Source organism: Monodelphis domestica, chromosome 8 (genome assembly GCF_027887165.1).
Source record: "Monodelphis domestica isolate mMonDom1 chromosome 8, mMonDom1.pri, whole genome shotgun sequence".
Taxonomy (NCBI): Eukaryota; Metazoa; Chordata; class Mammalia; order Didelphimorphia; family Didelphidae; genus Monodelphis; species Monodelphis domestica.
In genome coordinates, this window is record NC_077234.1 from 47,879,346 (window position 1) to 47,887,294 (window position 7,949).

Below are 7,949 nucleotides of genomic sequence, written 5' to 3' on the forward strand. Positions count from 1 at the left end.
CCAATATCTAGTGATGTTTACTGCAGCCCCAGTGACATCATTAAACATGTTTGTTATGGTACCAAATATTGAACAATACCAGTGTGCTAATATGACTAACACTAGTAAGGTCCACATAATTTTCTGGCACATCTTTGCTTTTTGTGTTCCCCTAATTCAGTTGTTTTTTCCAAACCTTGCTTTTTACTGGAAGAAATATGTCTATATTAAGCCTTATATGTACTTGTATAGAATTCTGTACCCCAAGATGGCTGCCCTACCCCCTAGTCTCTTCCAACTGCCAGGTGTGACTGTTGGTAAAGGATTCTTATTGTCTGGGGTTCCAGTTGTAATGGATGTGGAAATGGAGTCACCCACTACATTTATTTGAAGCTGGAGAATGAGAGAGATGAAATGGAGCAAGGAAGTGGAGAGGGGGATAGATTGTTCCTTCTCTCTCTTTCCTCAATAAAATCAGCACTAGTTGTCTACAGAATTTCAGAGTACATTTCTTCAGAGACTGGATTGAATGTAACACCAGGGACTGAAACTAATTCTTCTTCTTTGAGGAGAAAGTATAGCTCTCCTCCCTAAGCTTTAGGTCTCTTTCTCTGGATATTGTGAGGCAGGTACTTGATCTAAGGAATAACTGTTTATTCTAAAGGAACACACAAAAGATAAGGTAAATAGGATTGTTGGATGAGGAAGAAGAAAGTGGGAAACAGGAGATCTCTAAGGCTAATAACTGACCCTCTTCCCAAATCCTGAAGGATTAGGCTACCAGCTTGACCCTCCTAGGTCAGCTGTGAGAATTGTCTTGACTTCTATCGACCCAGGCTATAGTATAAAGTTTAAGAACAGACTTTAGGGGATAGAGAGGAAAATCTTCTTTGGATGAATGGCTTTATAGACAAAGTCCTATCCACTCCTATTCTCATCAGCTGAATCCAAGGGGTTTTAGTTCACAGAAAGAGATGGTCAAATTCTCAGAAGGTCTTTCTGCTTCAGAGATTTCTCTGGGACCAACCACCCTTGAGAAGTTCCCAAGGATAAGTGAAGTAACTGCTTTGAATCTTCTCAGCTCTTCTATTCTTTCCCAGAATTCTCTGTCTTCTCTTTCTCCTCCACCACTTGGATTGCTTTTCTTACATGTTGAATCTGGCTTTCCTCTCTTACACTAGTCTCCCAAAGAATCATAGGGGGGATTTGTGAAGTGTGAATCAGACTTTCTTTGTCTAGCATCAGCAACTTTTGATTGAATAAACAAAAAACTGAAAACACCCTACTTACCACTTTGTTAGACAACAAATAAGAGAATTCACAAGTCATTTATTTAAAGAGTTCACACCCTCAGAAACTCAATCAGTCAGGAACTTGTGAATTCTTTTGATAAGAGCTCACACTTTCATAGAATGAGAGGTATGAATCCCATAGACACAGCGCTAGGCAATTTGGAAGCTGTGATTGGCCCCTGTGAAGAGGCGAAGGGACAAGAAATCACTATAAAAGTCCTGAACTTCTTTGAGTGGACAGTTTTCTAGAGGTTGTCTTCAGAAGTCTTCTTCAGCTAAAGTCTTCAAGTCATTTATGGTTCACCACTACTCTCATGGGCTCTCGCTACTTGCCAGAGAAGGAGGAACATTGGAATCTTACTGTAATTTTAATTGGCCAAGCCATGACTAAAAGAGAAGCAGAGGAACTGGTAGAAATTGAAATTGATAGAACAGAAAAACAAGAATGCACAGAAGAAAGCATTGTAGAGCAGACCTACATTCCTGCAGAATGTGTGAGTCAGGCCACAGACATCAATGAACCAATAGGGAATCTTTTTTTTTTTAAACCCTTACCTTCCATCTTGGAGTCAATACTGTGTATTGGCTCCAAGGCAGAAGAGTGGTAAGGGCTAGGCAATGGGGGTCAAGTGACTTGCCCAGGGTCACACAGCTGGGAAGTGTCTGAGGCCAGATTTGAACCTAGGACCTCCCATCTCTAGGGCTGACTCTCAATCCACTGAGCTACCCAGCTGCCCCCACCAATAGGGAATCTTGAGAAACTACTGGAACCAAGACTTCAGTGTTCATTGGATGCACATGAAATTTGCCTGCAAGATATTCAGCTGGATCCAGACCAAAGGAGTAAAGACTGATGGAACTGTTCAGCTTAGTGTACAAGTCATCTCTTATCAAGGTATAGAGCCCAAGTTAAATATCCTTGAAATTGTTAAACCTGCTGAAACTGCTGAAGTTGTTATTGACCCAGATGTTCACCATGCTGAAGTTGAAGCCATTCTTGTGGAAGAAGCTCAAGTAATAACTCTTGATGGCACTAAGCATATTGCAACAATTTCAGACAAAACCTCAGAACAGATGACAAGATGGGCTGCTGCACTCAAAGGTTACAGAAAAGAACAAGAACGTCTTGGGATACCCTATGATCCCATAGAGTGGTCAACAGGCCAAGTCTTCCATTGGGTGGTTTGGGTAATGAAGGAATTCAGTATCACTGATATAGACCTGCCCACACTCAGCATTTCAGGAAGAGAATTATGTAGTCTTAACCAAAAAGGTTTTTTCCAGAGAGTCCCACGAGGAGAAATTCTGTGGAGTCATCTGGAGCTCCTTCGAAAATATGTATTGGCTAGCCAAGAACAACATATGGGTGAAATAGCAAGTTACTATTGATCAACCTGTTCAGATTACACCAGCATCAGTACAGCCCAACACACCAACCACCATTAAAGTTATAAACAGTTGTGCAAAGACAGCTAAAGTACAAAGAGCATCACGTATTTCTGGAGAGGATAAAAGTTCACCTGGAAACAGAACTGGAAATAATGGGCAGATTCAACTATGGCAGTTTTTATTGGAACTTCTAATGGAGGAAGATGCTCAAGACTGCATTTCTGGGTTGGAGATGAAGGAGAGTTTAAGTTAAATCAGCCTGAATTGGTGGCACAAAAATGGGGACAGAGCAAAAATAAACCTACCATGAATTCTGAGAAGCTTAGTTGGGCTTTAAGGTACTACTATGATGGAGATATGATCTGTAAAGTGAAGGCAAAAGATTTGTGTACAAGTTTGTCTGTGATTTGAAGACTCTTATTGGAAACAGTGCAGCAGAGTTGAACCATTTGGTTATAGAGTGTGAACAAAAGAAACTTGCAAAGATGCAGCTCCATGGTATTGCCCAGCCAGTCACAGCAGTTGCATTAGCCACTGCTTCTCCGCACACAGAAAAGGATGATTGAGCCTAGGACCTTAGAAGCATGAGGCCTTTTTGGATAGTTAAAGAAAGCATTCCTCTTTGGAACAGAATCTGCAGCTTCTTTTATTTGTAGACAATACAATCTGATGCATGATTTTTTATTGTGAATTTGGATCTTTTTACTTTGAGCATATATTTCATTGTATGCACATGTATGTGTTAAGGGATTAACAGTGTCTTCAGTGTGAAGGTAGTTGGATATCTGTCAGGAAAGTCGAATCTGGTTAGTATTAATTAATTCAAAAAAATTCATAGTAGCATCTGAAGAAGAAAAACTAAATGAAGAATCTAGAGGAAACGGTCTATGTTAGACTTTAATAATTTTGAGAAATGGGACTGTTTCCCCTCTCTGCTGTCTTAGATGTTACTTCAATTAAAACTACAGAATGGAATTGCCACCACTAGTGCATGTATGCCCGTTAGTTTCATCTAATCAAACAAAATAAATAAGTTGAATAAATGACTAAACTTGCGGTAAAAAATAAATAAAGTCTTCAAGTCGTCTTTGACTTGAATCTTCAGCTTGGTGCTTTGGCTGGTGACCTGTCCCTTGGAGGTGACTCTGGACTTGGACCTTGGCTTCAACTTGGGATCCTGGGCCTTGGACTGCCTCTTGGATGAGAGAGTAGCTGGTCTTCTCTTCCTGGTGTCTGGAGAGAGATTAGTTTTGGAGAGGCCTTCCTTTCTTGGAGGAGGCAGTGTGGGTAGTACTCCAGGTCCTCCAGTGGAGGGTTAACAAGCCCTGCCAGGCTGAGCAATAATAGTGTGATAGGGTAAACATCTTCTCTACCCTTTTTTTGTTTCTCTACTTTCACTTTTCCCACCACTTTATAAATAAAAGCTATTAAAAGTCATTTTGATTTGAAATATATTTTAAAACAGTGACCACCATATTATTTTAGAATTCTCACATATTTTAGTCAAACCTTTAATTTAATTTCTTACAATAGTAATATTAATTAATGTTAACACATAATTATATATATTTCCTGATTGTGTATCTTTTTGTATACCTAATTATGTATACTTTGTCTCCACCATTAAAATGTAAGTCTTTTGAGTGCAGGGATGTTTTTTCCTTTGTTTTTCCAGCTCTTAGCACAATGCTTGGTAGTAATAAGTCCATATTATATACTTGTGGATCTTTTGGCCAACTGATTACTACAACCTCCAACAGCTTCCTATAATATGAATGAATTACTGGAAAAAAAAGTATAAAATTGGTTTAAGGACTCTTTGGCTTCAGTAGATAATCATCAACCTTTACCATATGACTCAGAAGTGATGGCAAACCTTTTAGAGATCTTAGAGACTGAGTGCCCAAATTGCAACCCTCATGCCATATGTGAGCTCCCTGCCTTATCCCAAGCAGGGGAGGAAGGAAGTGATCCCATTGGGCTGTTAGGCAGAGGGGCAGGTGATGTGAGCATTGTCCTCAGGTATATGTGGAGAGGGAGAAAGGAACAGTCCCCTCCAACATGCTCTGGTACATGTGCCATAGGTTTGCCAACACAGACTTGGGTCTATAAATTAAAAAAAAAATTCTCATCAAGTCTGTATAACTTCATAAAGTTTGCAGAACCTCCATCTAGTCTTTGTAAAGAAAGATAAAACTCTTATCTAAATAAGCAATGATGTGTTAGCATTAGGAGGTTTATTCCATGCTATGATGATTCTGTAGACAACCAAAGGGTTAGACAGGACCATTTCTATTATATTCAAAAAACATTTACTAAGCAGAAATTGTGTGGGAAGCTCTGAGTGATAAAAAAATACATTGTAAATAATGACTCCCTATGGGGTTTGCTTGTAGGCTATATACTAAACTCCTCTGATGTCTATATTCCTTATTACAGAGGCTAAAAATTTACCCTTAAGGCACGCAGTCCTTGGAGTTAAAGTATCATCTCTTATTAAAATGCAGGCATGCAGAGGGATAAGAGAGTAAGCATTATCAACCAATGCTAGTTTAGTATGAATTAGTTGTTAGAACTCTTTCCAGTGGTGGGGGGTGGGGAGAAGAAAGGTAACCAGCTGAAAACTGATGTGTGTGATGTAAAGAAATTTATCCAAAGCCTAGAACCAGAGCCATAACTAGGACAGGACAACTGGGACTTTGTCCTAGGATAGCAAATTTAGAGTAACTTGATCATTCTTTTTTTTTTTTTTAATCTTTACCTTCTGTCTTAGAATGAATTTTGGTTCCAAGGCAGAAAAATGGTAAGAGCTAGGCTAAATGACTTGCCCAGGGTCACACAGCTAGGAAGTGTTTGAGGTCACATTTGAACCCAGGACCTCCTGTCTCTAGGCCTGACTTCTAATTCATTGAGCCACCTAATTCCCCCTATCCCGATTATTCTTAGAGTCCATTGGCAGGGCAGGATAGTAACTAGATAGTCAAGAAAAATTAATTAAAATAGGGAAGTAAGTATCAGATCATGGGCTGACATGAATTCACCACTATCTGATACTTCCCTATTTTTCCCAAACTTTGCTCCAAAGAAAAGGTGAGATAATGCATCTACTTCCCTTCTTGCAGAAATGGTGGAATGACAGGTTTGGAACAGTTAAAACATGGTTAATTTTGCTGAAATTCTTTTGTATTCTTTGTTACAAGATAGGGGTTAAAAGAGGGATTGAGTTGGAATTGAATGTGGTATTAAAAAAAGAGAGTAACAATACAAATTTTAAAATAATCCTACTTTAAACTCTTGTTAACTGAGTGGCCTTGGGCAAATTATTGACTCTCAGAGATTCTTTTCCTCATCTGGAAAATGGGAATAATACTAATAAATGCTTCCCAGAGTTGACATGAGGATCAAATGAAGTCATGTTTTTATGAAATATACAAAATATAAATTTTAAAGTTATATGAAATGCTAGTTATAATATTAAAAATTATCTTCCCTGTTACTCTGGCAAGCACGCATTCCCACGGACACCAATACACACCTCTGTAGGTCATGGCTTGTCCCAGTTTTCCAGGTGACAAAGCTGAGTTCTGGGAAGACCAAATAAATGGCTAAAAAAGATCCAAGATCCTTTTTGCTATCTGACACTGGTTTTTCACTTTGCCTTTCCTCATCAAGATACACATTGTTGGTTTTTCGGAGTTCCAGGCTCCTTTTAATGAGTATGGAATTTTTACAGCAATGTCTCCATTTGGCGAGGGGCAGCTACATCTCAGGGTGACTATGGCTGGTCGTCTCCTATCTTCAGCAATGTGGTTACAAGATCATAGATTCAGCGTTGGAAGGGATCGTGGAGGTCATCTAGTCCAACCCCCTCATATTACAGATAACAGGTCTTTCTTTCCTGAAGGACATTCTCTGTCAATGGAACTGTTCAGAAGATGTGGACTAGGAAAATTCCACTGGCCAAATCCCAGCAACCGATCTGTCTTTTTAATAAGCATAAATAAAAGGGGCTCTTGTAGAACAAACATTTTATCTGATTTGAGGGAGCGGTGAATATAATGCATAGGAAGGTCATGGATTTTTTTAAAATTTTACCTTGAAATCTTTTCTAGGGCTCTAGAAAGCTCTCTTTACAATGTCAAAAAGGGAAAGGTCTTAGGTTCTACTCTTTCTTTTCAACCTTCTCCAGTGGATCTTTCTGAAAATTAAAGGAAATAAAAATAATCAAGTAAGTTATCAGAACTATAAAAATAATATTTAAATGTAAATATAAATATAAAGACACTAAGCTGAACACTTTATTGATAATGACCAAACTTGCCCCCCACAAAAAAGTAAGAAAAAATGTCTATGGGAGTAAAAACACCGAGGAAAAGCAACTGCTTGACTACAGGGGCTGAGAGGAAATGACTGAGGAGAGACTCTAAATGAACACTCTAGTGCAAATACCAACAACATGGAAATGGGTTTGAATCAAGAACACATGTGAAACCCAGTGGAATTGTGCGCCGGCTATGGGAGAGGTGGTGGGAAGGGGGTGGAGGGAGGAAAAGATAATGATCATTGTTTCTAATGAATAATTTTTGTAAATAACCAAATAAAATAATGTTTAAAAAGTCAAAAAAAAAAAGAAAAGAAAATACGTCTACCTCCCTTGTAGAAGTGCTAGAAATTCTCAGCTAAATCTAAAAACAGTTCAGTGTAGCTTAAACTTCAATTGTAAATGAGAACCAAAGAGGAAAGAGTATATGTATTGGTAGGATATGATCTTGTATTTATTTTTTATTTTTTTAATTTTTTCAAGATTAATTTTATTTTGTTGATTAATTAAGAAAACGTTTCCATGGTTACATGATTCATGTTCTTTCCCTCCCCTCCTCCCTCCCACTCTACTTCTGTAGCCAATGCTTAATTCCTCTGGGTTTTACCTGTGTCATTGATCAAGACCCATTTCCACATTATTGATATTTGCAGTTGGGTGATCATTTAAAGTCTACATCCCCAATCAAGGACATGATCTTTTAGAATAAAATAGAGTCAGCTTACAAGAATACCAACTGCCATTTATACCAAATGACTTTAAAGTTTCTTTAAACCCATATCTTCCATCTTGGAATCAACACTGTGTATTGGTTCCAAGGCAGTAGAGTGGTAAGGGCTAGGCAAATAGGGGTTAAGTGACTTGCTCAGAGTCACCCAGCTAGGAAGTGGCCATATTTGAATCCACGACCTTCTATCTCTAAGCCTGGCTCTCCATCCACTGAACCTACTAGCCCCACCCCCCCAACT

The 7,949-nt window shown here is 38.7% G+C and overlaps 1 pseudogene; it reads left to right on the top strand.

The window, feature by feature from the left end:
• Nucleotides 1–1,642: 1,642 nt before the first annotated feature.
• LOC100012033 (GA-binding protein alpha chain-like) lies at nucleotides 1,643–3,226 on the top strand (annotated as a pseudogene).
• Nucleotides 3,227–7,949: the final 4,723 nt, after the last annotated feature.